General features: G+C 43.3%; 1 long non-coding RNA gene across 1 annotated transcript; it reads left to right on the forward strand.

Annotated features, from left to right (window-relative positions):
• Positions 1-11,215: 11,215 nt before the first annotated feature.
• On the forward strand, positions 11,216-23,118 carry LOC123365822. The gene is made up of 3 exons (XR_006577773.1): positions 11,216-11,335; positions 18,737-18,861; positions 23,001-23,118. It is a non-coding gene; the product is annotated as an uncharacterized LOC123365822 (long non-coding RNA).
• Positions 23,119-24,248: the final 1,130 nt, after the last annotated feature.

Genomic DNA, 24,248 nt, shown 5'->3' on the forward strand with positions numbered 1-24,248 from the left:
TACATCAATGATTTCTATAAGAAGGAAGACACTCTTTTATGCAGAGATGAGATTACTGTGAACCTGGCTAAAATGTAAATTGCTAAATTGGTTCTGATCTCCTAACACCAGTCTTGTGAGAACTTGACAAATATGTTGTGTGTCTTTTCCCCCATTTTATGAGGTTTCTTCCAATGAATTTATCAACAATGAAACAACTTGTGTGTGCTGGAGATATGTAAAAAAGCATTGTACATCCTCTGCAGATGCCAGCATTTCCATTGCTGCTTTCAGATCTGCTTGCACAGACCTACAGCTCTACAAGCTGTTAGTCAAGTTACAGAAGCACTGCCTGTACCTTGACACAGACTGTGAGCTTTGTGAGTCACAAGAAGCAGGGGAAACCTTCTCTGGGTGATTACTTAAGGTTGCTGACAAGAAAGAATCTGACTGATCAGCACAGGGTTTTTTGTAAGCAGGACCAAAAACGTATGGGTACAAACTCTCCAGGGGAAGCTCTTCATGAAAATTAAAGGGATTAGACAAACGTGGAGAACAGTGAAGAGATCAGCTTTGAGAGTTTAGACCCCACACCGGAAGTTAAGAACAATGAGAAGGAGTTTTTAAAGTATATTAAGACCAAAAAGAATCCTGCCAATGGTATTGGTCCATTGCTTGATGGAAATGGTAGAATTATCAGTAAAATGCAGAAAAGGCAGAAATGTTCAATAAATATTTCTGTTCTATATTTTGGGGGAGAATATGATGTAGTCATCTCATATTATAACACTCTTTACATTCCATTAGTATCTAATGGAACTGATGCTATTAGCTACCAAATTGATATGATTCATATCCCAGTTCTTGATTGCATGAGCCTGCAGTGAAAACACTTGGTGGAGTGATGTGGGACAGTGGGCTCTTATCCCTTCTGATATCTTCAGGTAAACAAGTATCAGAGGGGTAGCCATGTTAGTCTGGATCTATAAAAGCAGCAGAGTCCTGTGGTACCTTATAGACTAACAGATGCATCTGACAAAGTGGGTATTTACCCACGAAAGCTCATGCTCCAATACGTCTGTTAGTCTATAATGTGCCACAGGACTCTTTGCTGCTTTTTCAGGTAAACAGACATTCTTCTGCAATGGGACCAGAGAGGGAGACCTTATAAGGCCAGGACATGAGAGATATTAAGGAATATTTAAAATTCTTTGTTTATTGATTTTATTTTTAACAAGTATGTCATTCAAATGCTTTTTAAGCCATACAGAGAAAAAATGTTCCTTGTTAAAGGTTCAAGAATTGCATACCTTCAATTCTGGGTTGATGAACCTCACAAACATTTCTCTGGGGCTCCACAGAGATCTGCAGGAAATGAGAGAAAACTAAACTTGTCTTTCCCGATATTTCTAAGATAAATAACAAACAGGGGAAAAACATTTAAAGAACAAACAAACCAAAAAACCCACCAAACACATCAGGTGTCTTAAAACCTTATAGAGAGGCAAAAAAGAGCACAGGCCCAGAGGTATTTTCTTCTTTGCAACTACCCAGCAATAATGTGGGTTAAATATTGACAGTGAATTAGAGCGTTAGGACATATTTGACCTTGTATATGAAGAATTGACATGTCCCGCTACTAAAGGATGAAGACGCCTGTTCCTCAGAAGATATCAGTAGCTTCAGTCTGTGAGGGGGGCTGGACACGACATTTACCCAGAACCACCCGCGACAATGATTTTTGCCCCATCAGGCACTGGGATCTGAACCCGGAAATTCCAAGGGGCGGGGGAGGCTGCAGGAACTATGGGATAGCTACGGAATAGCTACCCACAGTGCAACGCTCCAGAAATCGACGCTAGCCTCGGTCCGTGGACGCACACCACCGATGTAATGTGTTTAGTGTGGCCGGGCACACTCGATTTTATACAATCTGTTTTGCTAAACCGGTTTATGTAAATTCGGAATAATCCCGTAGTGTAGATGTACCCTGAGTTTGTCTTTTTTTCTTCCATATTACAAGCTCTGTGCCCAGAAGTTCATAAAAGAGATACAGCACATCAAACTCTTACTTGATATGACAGTATAATTTATCATTTTATTAAAGGGGAAAAGAGATGTAAATGTCATCAAATAAAATTTAAGAAACTTTATAGGCATTTATAAATATGCTGAGGGTTCTGTAAAAAAGGCCTGCAATCTGAGGAAGCCTGAGATTTACCAAAGTGGCCAGACGTCCCAGAGTATTGCAAACACTGAGGACAGTTCTGTCTCTTTAAAATACAATTGTGATTAATTAAAAATATATATGTCTGGTTGATAATTAATAAAAGTAGAAAAAGGCCTTTGTTTTATATTGGGGACGGCGATACACTCAGCTGGTATGTTGAGAAGCCAATGAGAAATGATAATCTGTACGATGAATCCAACTGAAATGTTAGGAGGTCTAAAGGACCACAAGGCCTGATCATTGCCAATTGCACAGAGACAGCTAAACATATGAGTTGAACCTACTAATTTACAATGAAAGTGTAGAGAATTACCAGGTACTAGTAGAGAAGAACATACAGTTGTTTTGCTTTCGTACTCCATTAATTGTTACCCACATTACTGAAGGTGAACCAAGTCAATGAATCAAATGACTTTATGTTGCTGCCTGATGAGTTGTGGAAAAACATGACACAATCATCAAGGAATGTGAAAAGACTTCACCTAAAGTTTCCCTCCTGCCTTCAGAATGGATGTTTTTCAAACACAGCTCAAAATGCTGACAGAGAAACTCCCCACTCGGGGAAGGACAAGGGTGCAGGTCTCTAAAGCTACGGGTCTCGCTTTCATTTTGGTTTATGTTCCTAAAAGCTCATGCTTCAGAGTTTCACCCAGCCATGGGCAGGGGTCAGGAAGGGGTTTCCCCCCAGTGTACAGTGTGGGGGGGGAGGTTGGTCTCTTTCCTCTGAAGCATCAGGGTTGGCCACAGCTGGAGATGGGACATTGGGTGGGTGGGCCAGAGCTCCGAGGTGGCACTGCTCATTCTCTTGCTCAGATGCTTAGCAGGCTGGTTCTTGCTCACATGCTCAGGGTCTAATTGTTTGCCATAATTTGGGTCAGGAAGGAATTTTCACACAGGTCAGATTGGCAGTGACATTGGGGGGGTTTCACATTCCTCTGCAGTGTGGGTGCGGGTCACTTGCCAAGATTAAATGGATATTCCTCACTTAACCATTTCCCTGCCATTGCGTGGACCTCAGGCATTGGTGCACTTGTGTCCCACCTATACTCTCCCAGTGGCACATAATAGTCTAATCTGCTGTGGGTTGCAATACTTTGATCTGATTTCAGTTGTTAGGGTTAGCTTGCAGGTGCTGGGTTGTGCTGGTGGCCTGTGATATACAGCAGATCAGACTAGATGATGTAGTGGTCCCTTCTAGCCTTAAACTCTGTGAAGCTTTGATTATTATGCTAGTCCAGGGTTTGTTTGTTTGTTTTATAATCAAACCCTATTTTCACCTATTATTATTATGAGAGATTCAATGCGGCGGTGACATAATATCTTTTTCTGGACTAACTTCTGTTGGAAGGGACAAGCCTTTGAGCATCATACAGCTCTTCCTCAGGTCTAGAGATAAACTCACACCCCACCACCACCACTGTACAATGCTTCTGGGCCCAGCCCCCGCAAGGAGAAATAGCCTGGATTTTCCCTAAATCTTTGTTCTCCCAGACGCTAACTATTCCTCAAGACCATCTTCTGCTCACTCAGTAGGTTGTTTTGATTATTCCAGACACATGGAACTGGGTGACAACCTCTCATGCTGCCGTAGAGAGCCAATCTCCCATTGCACCATGCCAGGGGGTGGAAGAACTCCATGGCTAGTAGGGTTGGAGGTCTGGGTCTTGCCAGAAGGTGGGGAGTCTGCATCACTTACCCCTACTGATCCTGGTGCTCTGTGCATTGGGGGCCCCAGAGACTGCAGAGGGGGGGTCATCCAGGGGCTAAGTGGGAGAGGGAGGCTACTGAGGCCTCTGCTAAAAAATTAAGGTAAGAGGGGAATGAAGCCTAAGAGTTTGGTGTCCAGGGATGGGAGGAAGTGTCCCAGCGACATGGAGGGATGGAGACAGGTGGGTAAGCTGAGGACAGAGTCACATGTAAGGGACAAGGGATTGGGATCCCCTGGCAGCCGTCATCTTGGGGGATTGAGGATGCTACGGGCCCCGACCTCAGGCAATAAACAGGGTCCTCCTGGAGGTTGGAACAGGGAGCTGCTGCCTGAGGGAGCTAGGAATGTGGGAGGAGGGTGCTAGAGATCTGGAGGAACTAGGCTGAGCTGACCCCTTAGTGTGGGGATAAAGTGGGGAGCTGGGGCTTTGAAGGCGGAGGCATGTGATTGTCTGACAAGGGAAATAGGAGTGAGGTGTTAGAACTGGGCAGGTCTGTTGCCGACAGGCCTGTTGCCGACAGCAATTCTGGGCCCCAGGGCCAAACAGTGAATGGCTCCCCTAGAAAGAAAGGGATGTCTGAGGTTTACCACACTACTTTTTAGCCTCTTGATAACATATTACAAACGACTGTGCATAAGTTGTGGCATTGCTTGATCTAGTTATCGTAGATACTCGTTCATAAGCCAAATATTTTTGGTAAAAAAGTGACGCATCAAAGAGTGGGAGTCGGCTTATAAACGGGTCTACACCAAAATTTGATGATTTTAAACTCTATGTATTCATTGAGTTGAATATCTAATACACTGTCGTTTTGTTTACCTGGAGCGTCTGCAGGCACAGAGCCCCTCAGCTCCCAATGTCCGCAGTTTGCCATTCCCAGCCAATGGGAGCTGTGGAAAGTGGTGCACTGGGAGTTGAGGGGCTCCGTGCCTGTAAACACTCCAGGTAAACAAAACGTCCCAACCCGCCAGCGGCTTACCCTCATGGGCTGGGAGCCAAAGTTTGCCAAGCCCTGAAATATAGGGTCGGCTTATGAAAGGGTCATACAGCTTTTGCTCTTTTTACCTAACCATCTTGGGGAGTCAGCTTATAAACAAACAGGCTAATGAACGAGTATATACGGGTAACTTTTTTTTACTGGAAAAAAACGATATTAAACAAATTGTGAGCCTCAATATAAGATGTTGCATTTGTTACTTTGAATTATATTTAAATTAAATAAATACATTATGGAATGAAATGAAATAATATATAAAACATTTAAAGAAGCACAAAGTAAGAAAACAATTAAAGTATCAAGAAGGCTAATTAAACACCTAATCATGATTCATGTGTAATCTAAAATCAAGGAAAAAAAATGATATACAAGATGTAACTGAATATGATCAACCAAGTTAAAATATACAATACTTGTGCTGCTGGTGCTGTGGGACATTAACACGCAGAGCAATGAGGAGACAGTAGGCATGTGCACCACATCTACCAGGAGATCTCCGAGGAGGTGGTCAGTTGCAAAGGGAGAGGGAAAACTCATGCCTCATTCTCTGGCTGAGCAGTGGAGGTGCTAGTGGCACTTGTCAGCCAGTGCTAGTGGCAGCAAAGCAGGGCGGCTAGCCCCGGCTGCCTCTCTGCAAACTTAAAGAGGCTCGATTCTTGCTGGCTTGTGTTTGATGAGGAGCTGCAGCACTGGAGGGAGGAAATCTGGTAGTGCAGAGGGAGCTTGTTCCTCTTTATAGTCTCTCTGTCCTCAGCCCCGCAGCCAGGGAGCCAGCACCACAGGCACAGTGGCTCCGGAGCAGCCAGAGAAGGAAGCAAGATCCACGGTTCCCAGGCTGCTGTTGCTTATGCTCTGCCACACCAGCAGGGTCCAGCTGCACGCTGGCAAACTGTTACTGACACAATGAGGGACGGCGCTGTGTACAGAGCAGCAGGAGGAAACCGAATTTCTTTTTTTAAAAAAATCTTAATTTTTATTGAAAAAAATGTGTATCTAGCCCATCCGCCTGGCCCTTTTACATTGCCGGGCCCCTGGGAAATTGCCCCCTTTACGCCCACCCTACATCGATAAGCCTCGAACTGGGAGACCAGACCCTGAAGAGAGTCTGTTTCATAACGACCTGCGCTGTTCCAAAGAAACCAAAGACAGAGATAAGGGTGGAGGGGGATGGGCCAGGGATGTTTCACTAGGAGAGATGGGCCTTCCACTGAACACATAAAAAACCCATCCTTCTTTAGGCTTGGCTATAAATGCTAAAGACCATGACTGTTCTCTTCCTGCCCTTATATAGGTTGGATGCTCCTGGCGGGGATGGCATGGGTTCTCAGAACGAGTGGGCATGACATGTAGAAGGGTTAAATGTGCAAAATGATTGTGTAAAGTAAGCTGGTGGGTATGGAGAGGGAGGATGGTTGTGCACAAGCGTGTATCTATATTCATGTGGGGCATATGTAGAAAGAGTGGATAGGAAAGTGTGGGATTCATAGGGGTAGGTGATGCAGTAAGTTGTCTCTTGAGGAGTAGGGTGTAACGCCTGTGGGTGGAAAGAAAGATTGAAGTGAGAGTGGGTGCGGAAAGATAATGGAGATGTATGAAATATTTGCGCTGAAGTTGGGTTAGGTTCCATACAGTAATGTTGTGTCTGCACCCAGCCAATAACACAAGCCAAATAGGTAAGGAATATATCAGTATGAGCTCACTGATGCATAAACAGATGTACAGAGGTTGGTGACCTAAAAACCGATGTGCAGATTAACATTCCCTTGGGATTTAGTATGTTATTTACTTCCCATTTTAAAAAGGAAAAAGTGGAATTTGGTGGAGAAAACTGATAGAAACAGACCCTTTACCCACCAGAACACACACACACCTTTCAGTGCTGTGATTTCACAACTTGCTTTATTAAAAGGGAAGATAGTCTTTTAACAATGATAGCTGCTCTTCTTTTTTGGATTTCTCCAGCACACGTGGTTGCATACAGCCCAAAGGAACAATGCTTCAGGCTTTCCTTGAAGCAGGATCCAATGATTTTAGAAGCAAGGGGACATCTCCCAGATTCCTAGACTATCAGCAGAACCATGAGGGCTGCCTTCTGCATAAAGAAAAGAGACTTTCGGATTGCTTGATGATATCCATAAAAATAGGAAGATGTGACGTTTGATTTCAGATGCAAAAGCACAGGAGGAATTTCCCTCTCACTGGATGGTGATTGTGACATCTAGGATAAGTCACTTAGGGTACTTCTACACAGTACGCAGGATCTCACAGCAGGGAGTCTCAGAATTCAGGTCTCCAGACTTGGCCTTGCGAGTCTCATGTATGGCATTAAAAATAGCTGTGTAGATATTTGGGCTCGGGGTGTTCCTCTGAAGCTTACCCTTCCACCTCCTGCCCAAGTCTTCAGAGCCCGAGCTCCAGCCTAAGCCTGAATGCCTCCACAGTCTCAGATACTCTCTGCTGCAGGATCCTGCTTGCTGTGTAGACATACCAGGAGTTTCTTTTGGCCTTAGTTTCCCTTCTGTAAAATGATGATAATAGCACTGCTCTGCTCCACAGGGGTTTTGAGTCATTCAATACTTAAAGATTTTGAAGCGCTAAGATGCTTCAATAATGAGGAGTACAAAAGTACAATAGACACATAGATATTGGTGATTAAATGCAGAAATGGGAATTCTTTTTGCCCATTGCAATACTCCGCTAGAGTGTTTTAATGAGGATGGTCATAAATATTTGAACTGGATGCCTACCTGGCTTAACCGGTAAATACCAAACTTCTTAACATTGATCTCACCTGTTATTCTCTAGTATGGAAGGCAAGTTCTCTCTCTTTGATTTTGATGTCCTTCCTATTATCATTTTGCAAAGTTAAAATGACAATGACAAAAAATAAGTCCAGATGTGCCACAACACAAAACAGAACCACAGCAAATAAAATATCAGAGCAGCCTGAGAACAAAAGGGGTAGGGAATTGTGAACATGTTAATGAAATTTGCATCAATTTTTAATTATTGACATTAGAAACATATAATTTTTCATCAGAGTCTGAAGTGTTGGTGAAAAGTTTCAACAGCTTTTAATTACAAGAAATTTCAGACCAGATTTAGAGTGCGTCAAAACAGCAAGAAAACATTTACATCAGAATGGCATCCTTTTCTTTTGTTGAAATCTTTCAGCTTCAGTAATTCAACATGCATTTCTCTGTACAGAACCGAGTGCCTTGGCTACTGATGTCAATATTTTGAACAAGCCTCTTCAGACCAGTATTTATTATCTTCTGAAAATACGTGTATGGGGGGGGGGGATTTCTTTTTCACCTTTTTAAACAAATTGTCTAATAGTATAAATATGCTGAATTTCCCCTCACTTTCCCAGCCTCCTCCCTGCATTGGTCCCCATTGGGAAAAAGATAGCTATTTGTAAAAAGGGAGAGGAAAGACAACAAAATCTGAAAAATGAAAATGCAAAACAAATTTTTCTGTTTCCAAAACTCAAAATGAAATGAAATTTCATCACATTGAAATGCTGATTTGAAACAGAACTAGTTCATTTAATGACAGGTTTCAGAGTGATAGCTGTGTTAGTCTGTACCAGCAAAAACAACAAGGAGTCAATTAAGTGAATTGGTCTCATTAGCACTGACCCCCCACTTGGTAAGGCAATTCCCATATTTTCATGTGCCGTAATATATATTCTGCTTACTCCATTTTTCACTCCATGCATCTGACAAAGTGGGTTTTAACTGACAAAAGCTTATGCCCAAATAAATGTGTTAGTCCCTAAGGTGCCACAAGGACTCCTCATTGTTTTAGTTCATTTAGAAATTTCTCACTGAAAGCCAAACATTTCTAATTAGAATTTTTCCCAGGGAAAAAAATCAGTTTCCTGACCAGCTCCATGTGGGGATATTTGTACCAGTTTAGGTCCCCCAGTGCTACAGTTGTTCAAACCTCCTGAGTTACAAAACTGCACTAGTGGAGCTTCATCCCTATAGAAACACTGAGAAAAGAAAGATCAATGCAAACATGCTCTTAGGCTATGTCTATATTCAAATGCTACAGCAGCACAGCTGCAGCTGCACCTCTGTAGCACATCAGTGTAGACATGTCAGTATAGCAATAGGAGGAGTTCTCCTGTTGGTGTAGTATGTCCTCCCTCCACAGAGGCAGTAGCAAGGGTGATAGAAAAATACTTCCAATGACCTAGCATTATCTATACAGTGACCTAGGTTGGCGTAACCACGTTACTCGGGAGTGGGGACTTTTCACATACCCAAGCGATGTAACTGGGTCGATCTAATTTTCTAGTGTAGACCGGCCATTAGTCTTGTCTCCTCGAAACACTTCTCTCTGAAGACATCCAGGTTACGTCTATGCTACATCTGGCAGCAAGAGTCCCAGCCAGGGTAGACAAACCCACACTCACTGGGCTCAAGCTAGAGTGCTACAAATAACAGTGTGGATGTTGCCTCTAAGGTAGCAGCTCAGGGCAGGTCTACATGTAAAACGCTGCGTCGGCACAGCTGCTCCAATGCAGCCGCACCGCTGTAGCGGTTTAATGAAGATGCTCTACACCGATGAGAGAGAGATCGAGATCTCCCACTCGCATAGTTAATCTATCTCCCCAAACAAAAATAAGGTCTCTAATCTCTAAATTCAGTCTGATCAGTTGGTCAAATGGTATCTAGGACTCTTTAAACAGGCTCCCCAACATCAGGGAGAAACATATGTCCCCACTCCCTCTGACTTTCCCTTGGATTTGGCATCACTATCCCCACTTAGCGAGTGAGGTTCCATTTGGTGACAGCCCCCGCCCCACTTAGAGTGTATTAATTAACAATTCTTCTACTCTTTAGTTATATTATAATGATAACTACATTATATTACCCCTGGGTTTAAGAGCTAAGTGAATTTTAACCCCAAACAAGCAGAATCCTTTAGTCTCCTGTACCCAAGGTCTATCCCATTTCTTCTGTGCCTCCAAGAGGCACAGCACAGACACTCTCCCTGAGAGCACATATGTTGCTTTTCTGACTATGGAAACAGGCAATGGCTTCTCTAAACCGTACTCATTCACAGGTTCACCTTCTTCCACCCCCACACTACATCAGTATTTTCTTACTAAACAAATAGGATTAAAAAGACATTGGTATATCAAATGGAGAGCAATTAATATTTCTGGCCATGATGCCATGTCTGACTTGTGCAATTTTGCCTTGTGGTTTACAGCAACTGGCCCAACTACGGCAGGTCCCAGTGTTTTCAGAGAAGTCAGATGATCTCTCAGGTTAGCAGGAACCCCTGTTGTGTCTACATTTCAAGACATTGTTCTGAAATGCTGCACGAAGAAAAAAGTCTTAATTTTTGTTCTCAGAGCAGGGTACATAAGAACTGTGATTCCAGCACGACAGGCATTTCCCTTTGACTGAATTTTCCATTCATTGAGACCCAGCCAAGTCAGTCCAATTATCTTCCAGTGCACAACTTAATCATAGCTTTAATACTACAGAAGTCACTGAACTTCTGTTCAATGCCATATTCAATGGCAGGCTCTATGAAGAGAACAGAGCGAGTTAATTAAACAGAAGCGCTGGCTCCCTGGTTGCAGAGTTCAAGGACCATATTTCTGTGCATGGGTGTCCTTCATAGACTCACAGACCTAAGGTCAGAAAGGATCATTATGGTCATCTAGTCTGGCCTCCTGCACAACGCAGGCTACACTCACTCCCTCACATTTAAGGGATGGCGAGCTGGTAATTCCCTGCCTCACCAACTTCCTTTAGTGGCTGCTGCTGTGGTTGTGACTTTTTACATCTCCTGTAACAGGAACCATCATAAATGCTGACTGGCTGAGTAGAGTTGAAGGAGATCAGAACTTGTTGAATGACTGCAAATTTTAGATTTAGAAAGAGATAAGTTAAGTTCCTTCCACTTGGAAGGTCTGATTTTTTGTGGGACTCTGTGCACGTGTCCTTATGAAAACTCAATGCTTAGGAATAGTTTCCTTATGACCTATAGCCAGCTTTAGGTTATACTAAAAAGGCAGGCTCTTTGGAAATGCAGCCCAAATGTCCACAGCCTTCTCCTGTAGGAGACTTAAGGTTGAATATTTTTAACTGTAGATAGTTTGTGCTTTGGCAAAACTGTTCACTGCGCTCAGATCTGACCCCAAGACATAAACTGATATATCCTCATTTCTGCCACATACTGCCTCACCCCAGGTCATGTCATTTCTATGAACAAAGCCAAGCACAGTGTGTGGCAGATTCTTTCTGAGAAGCAGTGTTGCTAAGATAGTGAAACAAGAGTCTTCTATTTAGAGAGCTGGGTTCTAATCTTCTCTTGAGAAGCTTTCGGTGCCGGAGGCCTGGCCCTATTATAGGGGGTGTGAAGGCACAGAATTACAAACGCTATTCAGCAGAAGTAAGTCTTTAATTCGTGATCTCCTGGTTCCCATCTTAATAAAAATATATATATATTCTGAAGGAGCAAGACGAGAGAGGGCGTATTCATTTTGTTTGTCTCAGCCAGATGCTCAGACCTGTGCACAATGAGGAGGCAAAAGCAAGCTTCATGTAGACAGAATATAGGAGGGCTTAGTAGCAAACCACTAGAAAGCTCTACCAAGGAAAACCTAGAGGGGAAATGGGGATTTTTGGACAAGTCATAATTCAGCCATATCAGAATTGATTTTCAAGGGGCCTCAAAAGCATATCTCTAGATCTAGGAGTGCTTTTGATCCTCTAGGGGAGTCTGAGCCCTCTCCCTTCCCCCCCTTATATGAGTTTGGATTTGGGGGTGCTTGCTCAGGCCCTTGCTTTGACCCCTCTCTTTTTCTCCCATGTGTTTGCTAGCATCGGGGGGGCTCCTCCCTGTTTTTCAGAAGTTTTAGTTTTGCTCAACTCAGTCTCCTGCAAGGGGATTACATAAAACCAAGCAACCTAAATTCTGCTTTAACATAGGTTTTTGATATACTGAATTGCAGGTGTTTTGTTTGATGTAAGTGATATTTATCAGATGTGAGCTGCAATCTGTTAATTATCATGCTCAGTCATTGAACAGCACCATCAAAATTCCTGGCACAGTTCAGAGCAATACAATTAACTAGTCCCTGCAATGAAGAAGTTGCACCCAATAAACATCTACTGCCTGCCTGGTGCAAAGCCAATTCAAATTAGTGATGAGACTTCCACCGAGTTCATTAGCGTTGGGACGATTGCCCTATTGCAGAGAGGAATGCAGGAAACAACAGGTCTATCTGGGAAGAGGTGTGGTAGCAAGGTGTATTTGTTTTGAACAAATTGAATCAATATTTTCTATGCATTTAAGGCATTTTCCTGTTTGTATTCATCCAAACCCAGAGGAGAAAGGCAGAAGCTCACAGCACCTAGGGATGGGGGACGGCACAGGGAGAGCAGGGGAAACCAGTGATAGTTGGTGTGGAGAAGAAAGGAGTTTCTTGTTTTGTTGTAACAGCCTTAGCAATAAGAGGGGAAAGTGCAGACTCAGAATGGTGCTGCATCATACATGTGAGAGCCAATGGCCCCTGCAGATACTAAGGATTTGTCTCATTCACACACTGTGAGGGGAGAGAATGACGTGACTGGGCTATGGTTGTAGCTAGGAAAACTGACGAAAACTTCCGGTGCTTCTGTTTGAGTTTGGCCCCTCAGTGCTCAGTGGGATGGAATCAATGAGCTAGAGCAGCTGTGCCCTGATAACAGTTCATTTTTCACCTAGTGAAGGAGACCTGCTAGCTTTGAAATGCTGGAATCTGTCACTCTGACATCATGTCGTGCTAACTTCACCTACCGCCCTATTGATTTCAGCGTCAACGTTCACAGAGTAAGAAGTACTCACTGTGAGGCAAGGTGGAAGAATCTGGCCCTGTAACTTGTCCTTGTGGATTGTGCATTTCTTGTGCTACTCTTGGAGCTCTGGGAGCAACCCTAGCAAATCCCAGCTTCCCCTGCGCAGAACTGATGCCATTAGCTACCAAACTGATATGATTCATATCCGAGTTCTTGATTGAATGAGCCTGCAGTGACAACACTTGGTGTAGTGATTTGGGCCAGTGGTCTCTTATCCCTTCTGATATCTTCAGGTAAACAAGTATCAGAGGGGTAGCCATGGATCTACAAAAGCAGCAGAGTCCTGTGGTACCTTATAGACTAACAGATGCATCTGACAAAGTGGGTATTCACCCATGAAGGCTCATGCTCCAATATGTCTGTTAATCTATAAGGTGCCACAGGACTCTTTGCTGCTTTTTCAGGTAAACAGACATTCTTCTGCAATGGGACCAGAGAGGGAGACCTGATAAGGCCAGGACATGAGACATATTAAGGAATATTTAAAATACTTTGTTTATTGATTTTATTTTTAACAAGTATGTCATTCAAATGCTTTTTAAGCCATACAGAGAAAAAAAGGTTCAAGAATTGTATACCTTCAATTCTGGGTTGATGAACCTCACAAACATTTCTCTGGGGCTCCACAGAGATCTGCAGGAAATGAGAGAAGACTAAACCTGACTTTCCTGATATTTCTAAGATAAATAACAAGCAGGGGAAAAAACATTTAAAGAACAAACAAACCAAAAAAACCACCAAACACATCAGGTCTCTTAATACCTTATAGAGAGGCAAAAAAGAGCACAGGCCCAGATGTATTTTCTTCTTTGCAACTACCCAGCAATAATGTGGGTTAAATATTGACAGTGAATTAGAGCGTTAGAACATATTTGACCTTGTGTATGAAGAATTGCCATGTCCCGCTACTAAAGAATGAAGATGCCTGTTCCTCAGAAGATATCAGTAGCTTCAGTCTGTGATGGGGGCTGGACAAACCTCTAAGATAGTGAGAGCAGAGATTGGGCCACCAACCACCTTCTGGAAAGTCAAAAGTGTGATAGGTCATCTCCTCATAATGGTGGTGGGGAGGACTAAGAAGTGGATGGGGTCTCCCTGAGGAACAGAGTACAAAGCAAAGTGGGAGCAGAGTGTTGTTGGGCAGGTTCCATCATGAGGGATCCATAAGACATGAGTTTTGAGGGGACAAAAGGAAAATATTTAAACACCTCTCACCCCTGCCCTGTCTCCCAGAGAGCTGGAGATTTGAATGCAGAGCAGGAAGGTTTCACTGGGTAACTGAATCTTCCTTAAATTTCAGCCATAGAATCATGGAAGATTAGGGTTGGAAGAGACCTCAGGAGGTCATTTAGTTCAACCACCTGCTCAATTTGCCCCCCTGTAGTTGAGGCCCCAAAACTGGATGCAATACTCCAGATGTGGCCTCACCAGTGCCGAATAGAGTGCAATAATCACTTCCCTCAATCTGATGGCAGTGCTCCTACTAATGCAGCCCAATAGTGGTTAACCTTCTTGGCAAGAAGGGCACACTGTTGACTCATATCCAGTTTCTCGTCTACTGTAATCCCCATGTCATTTTCTGCAGAGCTTCCACTTTGCCAGTCAGGCCCCAGCCTGTAGCAGTACATGGCATTCTTTCTTCCTAAGTTCAGAACTCTGCACTTGTCCTTGTTGAATCTCATCAGATTTCTTTTGGCCCAATCCTCCAATTTGTCAAGGTCACTCTGAACCCTATCCCTACCCTCCAGCATATCTACCTCTCCTCCCAGATTCATGTCATATGTGAACTTGCTGAGGTTGCAATCCATCACATCATCTAGATCATAAATGAAGATGTTGAACAAAACTGGCCCCAGGACAGACTCCTGGGGCATTCTGCTTGATATGGCTGCCAACTAGACATCGAACCATTGATCACTGCCCGTTGAGCCTGATGATCTAGCCAGCTTTCTATCCACCTTATAGTCCATTCATCCAATCCCTATTTTTTAAACTTGATGGCAAGAATACCATGGGAGACCATATCAAAAGCTTTGCCAAAGTCAAGGTATATCACATCCACCACTTTCCCAATATCCGCAGCATCCGTTATCTCATCATAGAAGGCAATCAAGGTGGTCAGGCATGACTTGCCTTTGGTGAATCCATGTTGACTGCTCCTGATCATCTTCCTCTCCTCCTTAAGTTCTTTAGAATTGATTCCCCCTTGAGGACCTGCTCCATGATTTTGCCGGGGACTGAGCTAAGGCTGACCAGTCTGTAGTTCCCCAGATTCACCTTCTTCCCTTTTTTTAAAGATGAGCACTATATTTGCCTTTTTCTAATCATCCAGAATCTTCCCCAGATGCCACGAGTTTTCAAAGATAATGGCCAATGGCTCTGCAGTCACATCTGCCAACTCCCTCAACATCCTTGGATGCATTGCATCCGGCCCCAGGGACTTGTGCATGTCCAGCTTTTCTAAATAGTCCTTAACCTGTTCTTTCACCACAGTGGGCTGCTCACCTCCTCCCCATACTGTGCTGCCCAATGCAGCAGTCTGTGTGCTAACCTTGTCTGTGAAGACTGAAGCAAAAACAGCATTGAGTACTTCAGATTTTTCCACATCATCTGTCACTAGGTTGCCTCACTCATTCAGTAAAGGTCCCACACTTTCCCTGATCTTCTTCTTGTTGTTAACATACCTTTAGAAAGCCTTCTTGTTACCCTTCAAATCCCTTGCTAGCTGCAATTCCAATTGTGCTTTGACCTTCCTGATTACACCCCTGCATCCTCCAGCAATATTTTTATACTCCTCCCTAGTCATCTGTCCAAGTTTCCACTTCTTGTAAGCTTCCTTTTTGTGTTTAAGTTCACCAAAGATTTCTATGTTAAGCTAAGCTGGTCGCCTGCCATATTTACTATTCTTTCTGCACATCAGGATGGTTTGTTCCTGCGCCCTCAATAAGGCTTCTTTAAAATACAGCCAGCTTTCCTGGACTCCTTTCCCCCTCATATTAGCCTCCCAGGGGACCCTGCCCATCCATTCCCTGAAGGTGTCAAAGTCTGCTTTTCTGAAGTCCAGGGTCTGTATTCTGCTACTCTCCTTTCTTCCTTTTGTCAGAATCCTGAACTCGACCATCTCATGGTCACTGCTGCCCAGGTTGCCACCCACTTCTATTTCCCCTACCAATACTTTCCTGTTTGTGAGCAGCAGGTCAAGAGAAGCATGGTCCCTAGTTCATTTCTCCAGCACTTGCACCAGGAAGTTGCATCATGTTTCGCTCCAGCTTCCAGTTGGAAGTGAAAAGAGGCCAAGGTGGGAATTCCTGGCAGCAGAAGAAGAGGAGGCATTTTTTAATTTTTGTATGGAGGATGGTGTTTATCTGGAGCAATGTGCCCATCCACACCTCTGACACCCACATTCTCCTGCCTCTCCCATACCCAGGTGTGGTCATAAATGCAACAGGCAGGTACCAATTAAGGGCAGATCCTTGGGTTCCAGTCAGCAGTTGGAGGGGACCCAGTTGGAGCAGAGCCAACAGGGGGAAAGTGGTGTGAATTGAACAGGGCTGCCCAGAGGATTCAGGGGGTCTGGGGTCTTCGGCGGCAGGACTCCTTCCGCTCCGAGTCTTCAGGGCAATTTGGCGGAGGGTCCCGGAGCCAGTGAAGGACCCGCCGCCAAATTGCCACTGAAAAATCTCATGGGGTCTCCTGTGGGGCCCGGGACCTGGGGCAAATTGTCCCACTTGCCCCTCCCCCTCTGTCCCCCCAGGCAGCCCTGGAATCGAAAACTATGTTAAAATTGTAAGCTAAAACTAAGCAGCATTTAGTCCAGGTCCTGCTTGCAGGCTTTGTGGCTCTGAAGGGAATTGTGTGTTCTGGGCTTAGCAGTCAGTCACCAGGCAGATAATCTAGTATACGGTGAGATGAGTTGTAGCTCTCTGATTTACAGAGCAGCCTGCTTTCTCTCTCTCTGTTTTTGTGTTTGTGTGTGTTATCAATCTGAATGCCAAGAAATAAAGGAGTTTAATAATTTAACCTGCCTAGTTTTTATGTAAAATGTTTCTGTGTTTACAGCATGAACATAACAGGGAAAGAAGAGTCAGGTGGCCAGCGAGGCTGACGTGCCACCTCCTGGTATCCCAAATGGATAGGGAAGCATAAAGTGCCCCCTGTCCTATCTCTGTGAAGAATGTGATAGGTGAAGAAACCAGCACCTTCCATCCGCAGAGAGATGGTTCAAATAGAGGGCAATAACTGGGAGCTGAGAAGGAAAGGTCCCTTCCAAATCCTGTTGATGTCCCTCTCTGTGCAGCTGCAAGAATCATGGATTCTCATTCTTGAACCCCTCCCTCAACATTTTGTATTTGGCACCTCCAGATGGGTAGAAATGTAGGGAAGACGGAAAGTGATGACTAGAAGGAGATTCTGAATGGCGTTATGATGCATTATGGGCGCTCATATTTTGTCAGCACTGAATCCTGGTTAAAATGAATCCCCCAAGGAATGCTGAGCTGTCAAACTTCTCTATAACACCTTAGACATTTTCCAAACTTTTCCTGGCTTCAGTATAAGCCCAGTCACATCTTGTTCTCTCTGCTTCCTGAGAAAATGAGACTAAGCAAGAGAGGAGCTTACCACCTGTGTGTGCCATTGGTGTTCACATGTTTGATGCATCAATATTTTATGTCTGTGCTTCAGACTGTTATAATGGAAGCTGATGTTTGCTATTGGGGAAAGGGGGGATCATGATTTTCTCCAATCACTAACTGTAAAACTCTTCAGTTTATCTTTACAGAAAACAAAACAAAACAAAACAAAAAAACTTATACATTCTTGTCACTGAGTATTTTCAATGCAATTCAGTTTATATCTCATGTCAAAAACAATTAAAAACACTTTGTAATGGGTATTTGTACATGAAATTAGGAAAATGCCCTATATACACAACAAATATTAATTAAAAATTGTTAAAAGCAAACACAAATGCACACATCCTCCTACAAAACATTTCCCTGGCAAAGTTGTGTTCTGGAATTCCTCTCTGCACTACAGCCCTCTTCCAAAGTCAATGGGACTATTCTGGACAGGCAGTAGATGTTTGCCAGATTTAAATATTCATATTGTAACTTTCTCAAGGCAGGGACTTGTCGATTGTATTTCCCAGATAATTGTCCAGGAATTTGTATGGTGCTGTATAACTAACAATCCCTGTAATTGACTGATTACCACACCCTTTATGAATATCACTTGCATCAAAACAAGATTTCAACAGATCAGGCCATATTCTAATCCTCAACACCCTATAAATAGACAGACTCTCAGTCTCCTGTCTATCTCGGCATCTCTTCTCTACAGTGACATTGAGTTCCCAGCCAAACTTCAGCTATGAAGATCCTTTACCTTCTATTTGCTGTCCTCTTCTTGGTGGTGCAAGTCAGTGCGCAAGGTAGGGAGACTATAGAAGGATGTTCGTGATCATATACTAAGATTGCTTAATATTTTGTGTCAATTTTCTTCCCTAATCTTGTTCTAAAGAGCTCTAGTGTTTACAGGGTTAGCAGCAGATACTCAAAATTTGGCTGTGACATCATCCTGGGATCAGGAAGGTGGTTCTGATGTGCCTATGAAAATCCATTCAGAGTTGGCTGAACTATGACCTGTGAAAATATCCCCAGCATTCAATCAGTGGAGTCCCTCAAGGACTGATTCTCGGCCCTGCACTATTCTACATTTTTATCAATGACCTGGTGATGAAATCATCACTGATAAAGTTTGCTATTGAATGTGCACAGAATTACAGCCATTTAAGTACTGTATTATTAAATATCAAATAAAACGGTGTACAGGAAGATAATTGGGCTGACTTGGCTGGGTCTCGGTGAATGGGAAATGCCTGTCATCCTGCAATCACAGCTCTTGTTTACCCTGCTGTGTAAATTAAATTCCAGACTCTTTTTCCTTTGTGCAGGACCTCACTGTCCTCCTTTACAGCGATGTATACGGAGGGGGGGTAGGTGCGTCCGTCGTGGACGGTGTCCCCCCAAAAGAATCATTGGACGCTGCACTCCCCGGTGTGTTTGCTGTAGACGAAACGTAAGTTCAGTATTCCACAAGGGAGAAATTATTGTATGAACAGAAATATTTGTTTTCCTACTTTCTATATCCCAGCTGTTGTTTAATTGCCTTGGAGGCGTCTCACTCAAAGCACTGCCCAGGCTTCTGTGTTGCCCTGATTCTGGATTGTCTTGGGGCTGGATTGGCCCTTGTGTATATTAGAGCAACCTTATTGACCTCACTTACTTAAAGTCTGCCTTACTCAAGCTACCAATGGCCAGCCCCCAGCTTGGAGAATCCATAGTGCTCGGTGCTATAGAGCTGGCCCCTCTGAGGCCTTATAACACTCAGTATCATCTCCAGCACCACCCTTAGGACAGTGCTTGCAAAGGGGGCAGCATACAGCCAATTAAGTCAGCACTAAACTCTCTCACAGCACCTATATTTTGCCAGAGCATCATAATACGGGTAGGGGCTGAGGCCAGACTCACCCCTGTGTTCTACATTGTTGTTTCATTTCAGAGTAGGGAAAAGAACATGGAAGAACAAAAATTAAGTCTCCAGGAGAGACCGTGGAGGATGTGTACTCTTTTTACCAGTCTGCAGTAACTCTACAACCAAAATGGCTGCTCTCCAAAGACAGGCAGCTTCCTTAGAACTTTAAAGCTTAATTGACAAAAACGAAATGCCTACAAGTTTCCGGCTATTTTACACTCTGTCTGTGTGGGTGTGTGGGTGTCTGTGTGTCCAACTAGAATAACTAACCACATACAGGCTTCTGATCAAGGCTTATACTTCTAAATGTTTCAGGATTTAGGTGTGTCCCTTCCCAGGTCTCTGACGGAAAGATCCCATTTTCAATCATTAGCTCAGGACAAATTCAGCCATAGCATTTTCTTGGTAGTGTTCATAATAAAAGACAGCTGCCAATCTGTTTCCATAATAACTCCATCTTCTTACATCTTTGTCCATCTTTGGAAATGTATAATGTTGGCCATACTTACCTAGGGGGTGGAGCTCTGTCTCGGGAAGCAATGACTATGAAAAAAATGTGGGTGAATGGTAGATAATCAGCTGAGCATGAGCTCCCAGTGCAACTCTATGACCAAAAGGGTTGATGTGATCCTTGGATGCATAAACAGGGGAATCTCTAAATTTGTTGCTGGTGCAACCGCTGCTCGAATATTGTTTCCACTCCTGGTTCCCACAACTCAAGAAGGATGTTGATAAATTTGGAAGAGTTCAGAAAATAAGCCATGAGAATGTTTAAACAATTAGAAAGCATGCCTTATAATAACTCAAAGAACTTAATGTAGTTAGCTAAATAAAGAGAAAGCTAAAGGGTAACTTGATTAAATGTATAAGTACTGTACCTAAATGGGGAAATTGATATGGGCTCTTCAATCTAGCAGACAAAAGTACAGTATATTCCATTGGTTGCAAGTTGAAACCGGGGTGTAAATCAGATGTAAATTTTTAATGGAAATAGAAAAGGAGTCTAAGGGCAGAAAAAGGCTGTGTAGATTATTGGGTTGAGGTTGGCGCCTGGGCTCTGTGACCTTCCCCCCTTGAGGGGGCCCAGAGCTCAGAGCCCAAATGTCTAAACAGCTATTTTAAAGCCCTACTATCCCGACCACGATCATAAGTCAGCTCACCTGGGTCACCCATGGATGTTTCATTGCTGTATAGAATTACCTGGGAAGACAGCTTGAGGATAGCGAATGTAAAGCTGGGAGCTACATGCTGGCAACTGCAGTGCTTCTATCTTGAATGGTTAAATGAGCATGTATAGAGATCTCTGTTAGCATCAGGCAGGGCTGTAGCATGGAACTGCCACCAGGAAGTGTCAGTCTTTAGGCTTATGTGAGCTAGGAAGGCAGAATTGGAATTTCCAGGCATTCTTTAAGAATAACTTATTAATCATGTAATTAAATATTTGTTGTTTTTACTGTTTTAGTTTTAGCTACGGACAAAGGTGTGTTGGATAGAAAAACTGTACATGAATATGAATCACAGTGTTCTACATTTTATGGGGGGGGGGTTGTTTTGTTTTCTATATGTCAAAGAGTTAGTCAACATTTTTAATGTCCACAATTTTCATAAAATTCCTCAGTGGAATTTCAAATTTCAACATTAAAAAAAATTGATGAACATTTCAATTTAAATTTTGTATCATATTTCCAGCAATTCTTATATTTAATTGTCTGTATGTTTTTTAATGTCACAGAATAATTTATTGTTTGTGAATGTTGGTTTAATTTTCTCTCATGTTTATTGGAAGGAATTTAAAACAAACAAACAAATAAAAAAACTATCTGCCTTCTTTCATAGAAAGACAGATGTAAAAGGAGAGGAAATCCATACTCAGAAGTCTGGTATATTTACCCATTAGGCCTTGTAGGCAGCTAGTTCATAATCATAAAATCAAAGGAACGTAGGGCTGCACTGAGTCAGGATGAAGTAAAATTGGACCATCCCTGGCAGGTATTTGTCCAACCTGCTCTTAAAAATCTCTAAGATGGGGATAGAAACATAGAACTGGAAGGGATCTCAAGAGATCATCTAGTCTAGTCCCCTGCACTCAACGCAGGATTAAGTATTATCTAGACCATCCCTGACAGGTGTTTGTCCAACCTGCTCTTAAAAATCCCCAATGATGGAGGCTCCACAACCTCCCTAGGTAATTTATTCCAGTGCTTAACCACCCTGACTGTTAGGGGATTCCACAGTCTTCCTTGGAAGACTATTCCAGAGTTGAATTACCTTTAGGTTAGAAATACCTTTTCCTAGTATTTATCCTAAATCTCTCTTGCTGCAGAATAAGCCCATTACTCTTGTCCTACCTTCAGTGATCATGGAGAACAATTGATCACAGTCATCTTTATAACGGTCCTGAACATATTTAAAGGCTGTTCTCAAGTCCCCCTTCAGTCTTTAAAACTTTGTTTCTCAGGACAAAACATGCCCAGTTTTTTAACCTTTCGTCATAGGTCAGGTTTTCTAAATCTTTCATCATTTTTGTTCCTCTCCTCTGGACTGCCTCCTTTTGTCCATGTCTCTCCTAAAGTGTGGATCCCAGAAGTTGACAAAGTACTTCAACTGAGGCCATACCTGTGCAAACTACAGTGGGACAATTACCACCCGTGCCTGACCAACAACACTCCTGCTAATACACCCCAGAATATTAGCCTTTTTTTGTAGCTGCATTACATTGTTGCCTCATCTTCACTTTCTGATCCGCTCTAACCCTATAGCACTACAAGCTAGCCAATTTTTCCACAGTTTGTAGCTTTGCATTTGATTTTCTCCTTTTTTATATGTAGCACTTCTCACTTAATTTTGTTGAGATTCATCCTGTTGAATTCAGACCAGTTCTTCAGTTTGCCTTTTGCAGTCTAATCCTATCCTCTAAAGTGCTTGCAACCCCTCCCAGCCTGGTTGCATCTGCACATTTTATAAGCATGCTCTAACTATATTATCCAACTTATTAATGAACATATGAAATCATACTGGCCCCAGGATGGACCACTGTGCAGCCCCACCATATACACTCTCCCAGTTTGAAAGTAAACCATGGATAACTACTCTTTGAATATGGTCTTTCAACCAGTTGTGCCTCCACCTTATAGGAATATAACCTAGACCACCTTTCCCTAGTTTGCTTGTGAAAATGTCATGTGGAACTATGTCAAATACCTTAATGAGATATGTCATGTCTCTGTCTTCCCCCGTCCACTAGGCCAGTCATCCTGTTAAAGAAGGAAAATCAGTTGGTTTGGCATGATTTATTCTAGACAAGTCTATGCTGGCTATTATCCTATAGGTGCTTACATGTTGATTGTTTCATAATTTGTTTCAGTATATTTCCAAGTATTGAAGTTAGGCTGACTGGTTTATAATTCCTTGGGAACTCTTTGTTCCCCTTTTTAAAGATATGCACTGTCCTTGCCCTTCCCCAGTTCTCTGTGACCTTACTTGTCCCCCATGAGCTCTTGCACACATATGACCATTTTTATTAAAACTCTGTGGCACAATGTTTCATAGGGACCATGAATCCTCTGCTCTGGAGCTAACCAGGAATATCTTCACTTACTATTCAGCGAGGGGGAAATTCCTGCTCTGCCTTTGATTTGTAATGTAATATCATATTATTCTTCTTTTAATGGATATAAACACAGTTCCTGGAAGAGTGACAGCATCAGAGATCATCAATGCAGAATTTCTGGGAATCTGGGAGATGACGTCCTGCTTCGAAAATCATTGGAGAAAATCCACAAGGGAACCTTTCTATCATCCATAATGTCTTCTTACTCTTCTTTTAATAAAAGCAACTGGTTGAGGTGGTGTAATTCAAACACATGTGTGAGTGTCTTGATTGGCACACAGGGGTTGTTTTCATATTTCTTTTCCATCAAAATCCCTTTCTTCTTTCTCCTGTGCATTTTCGATATAGCACAGTGGGGATGATGGCCAGGCTTTGAAATGTTTGCAATGCGGAGTTGCTAAAAGGGCCTGTGACAGAAATCTCATCCATGTTCTATGTCCCAGCCTTGACATGGTTCTTACATGGCTATCACAGTAACTTTAAGCATGTGAGAGAAGACTGGTTTGTCTCTCTCCTACTCTCCCACCCGCCCCATCATTCCCCATAACATATAGCTCCCTTAGCACTCCAATCTCCCCTTCCCTTCCCATCAGTTAAGCAATTAGTTGGGAGTGTAGAATCCATTTACATGTAAGAAGTTGCTCTCTGCTGTCTATCTTCTCCTGCTGAGCTCACATATCACAGGCAGAAGCTTACACGCTATGCTAGCCAAAGATGCACACTGATCTGGGCCCCTCAATCCCACCACCCACCTCCAGCTGGGACTCCTGCCTCTGCTTCAGATTGGGTTCCCCAGCCATGTCCTCCCAATCCACCCCTCATCCAAAGCAGAACCCTGCCCCACACACCGCCTACCCCACCCGCCAGGTGTGATATGCATCTTAACTATCCATTTTCTGGATTTCAGATGTTTAAATTTACATTACTTACAATCCCACCACCCCATCCCACAGCCCAGCTCACATGGAGAGACAGGGAGAGGGGCTCCGACAGCCCAAGAGAGGCAGGCTCCTGCAGACCCAAGGACACACAGCAGGCAGGGAGAATGGCTTGGAGCCCTGCAGAGAGGTTGTGTTCCCGTCGATCCCAGCATGCCCACAGGAGGAGAGAATTGAAGCCTGAAATTCCCCCACCCATCCTAAACTCTCAGCTTCTTCTGCTACCCCTCCAGTTCTTCAACCCCTAACCCCTTCTCCCCTCTCCTGTACCTGAGCCCCTCAACTCCTCTTCCCCCCTCATTCCCATTCATCCCTTTCCTCATAATACCCCCATTCCTCTGTGCAGATTTCTGCCCAAGGTGGGTTTCAAACTCCAAAGTTCC

This window comes from Mauremys mutica, chromosome 3, assembly GCF_020497125.1.
Source record: "Mauremys mutica isolate MM-2020 ecotype Southern chromosome 3, ASM2049712v1, whole genome shotgun sequence".
NCBI lineage: Eukaryota > Metazoa > Chordata > Testudines > Geoemydidae > Mauremys > Mauremys mutica.